Below are 1,333 nucleotides of genomic sequence, written 5' to 3' on the forward strand. Positions count from 1 at the left end.
TGCAGCCAGTCAGAGTGGTCAGGCTGCAACCATCGACCCGGGCTGCTCAGCTCACCTGCAGAGCTCCTGTGGCTGCCAGAGGGGAGCTGTCTCTGGCCTCAGCCTTCCCTCCTTATGAAGGCCAAGCCTCGCCCCCTGGCAGTCAGCTGATCTAATCAGCTCCCATAACAACTGCCACCTGCTGCCCTAATGAATGGCAGCTGAATCCATTTCCTATTATCAGTAGCAGGCACCCTAGTGCCCTGCTACATCTACGTACACATTACTTTTCTCTGATTTTGTCCACATGGAAATTTGCTCCCTTTAACTAAACAAGTTTAGTTAGATCAGTTCAAATACCTCGAGGGAAGGCTCCCATTTTGGTTCAGCGGTAATGCACTTAAATAAAGATTAAAACTGGCTGAATTAAACTAAACCTGGATTAAAACCAAATTAAGATTGGGTAACCTACCTTGTATTTACTGCAGAATAAAAGCACTCATACAGGCAGTTGACATGGAAGAGCTAATCCAGTGTTAACTGCCCCAGAGTAAACTTCCTCATGTAGCTGTGCCCCTATGTAGCTTAAGGGTCTCAGGTACCAACAGTCAGAGCAACAGCAGTACAGTGGTAAAGGGTCTACTAGGGGACACAACCGTATTCATTCCCAAACCAGAAACAATATTGCAGTGTTTGCATGGCACTCTGCAGGCCAATCAGCTCTGCTTCTTAGGTGAGCTACTAATTTTGATTGCACCACTGCCCTACTGCAACAAAACTACTCCCAGAAGTTGGGAACAAGTGCATAAAGCAGGCATAGCTTCTCTAAGCATGAGGGTTTGCTGTGAGCATACCCTCTGGGGCTATATTAATTAACTCTGTAAGAAAGAGGGAGAAGGGTGGATGCACATCACACAAGGAGCAGAAATCTAACTGCTACCAGTGCAGTTATATCAGTACAACTTCTAGTGAGGCTGCAGTGAGTCACATAGCAGCAAGACTGAAAAGCAGTAAAAAACACAAACTGTATTAACTTGAATATAAGATGTCCCCAAATATAAGACGACCCTACAATACCTAGATTTTATATATGGAAACTTGATAAATTTGCTATAATTTTCCAGGTGTAGAACCCAAGTACTGGAGGGCCATCTTGAATTTTTTCTACCCCCATCTCCCACTACTACAGCAGGAAAAACAATAGTTGGGAGCAGATCAGGTGGTCCCTTTGCCATCTGCCCTTCCCACTTCTCTCTGCAGCCTTCCTGCACCTGCTGCCACCTGACCCCCCCCCCAACACTAGCTCCCCACAGCTTCTTCCTCTTCCCTCCCCTCTCCCCCAACTCCCCCCCAG

At 46.7% G+C, this 1,333-nt stretch overlaps 1 protein-coding gene across 4 annotated transcripts in view; it reads right to left on the bottom strand.

Moving 5' to 3' along the window:
* The window catches only part of CAMSAP2 (calmodulin regulated spectrin associated protein family member 2), a 186,895-nt gene that overhangs the window by 47,176 nt on the left and 138,386 nt on the right, over window positions 1-1,333 (bottom strand). The window lies entirely within an intron of this gene.

The sequence above is a fragment of the Crocodylus porosus genome, unplaced genomic scaffold, assembly GCF_001723895.1.
Source record: "Crocodylus porosus isolate Cpor-Errol unplaced genomic scaffold, CroPor_comp1, whole genome shotgun sequence".
Lineage (NCBI taxonomy): Eukaryota > Metazoa > Chordata > Crocodylia > Crocodylidae > Crocodylus > Crocodylus porosus.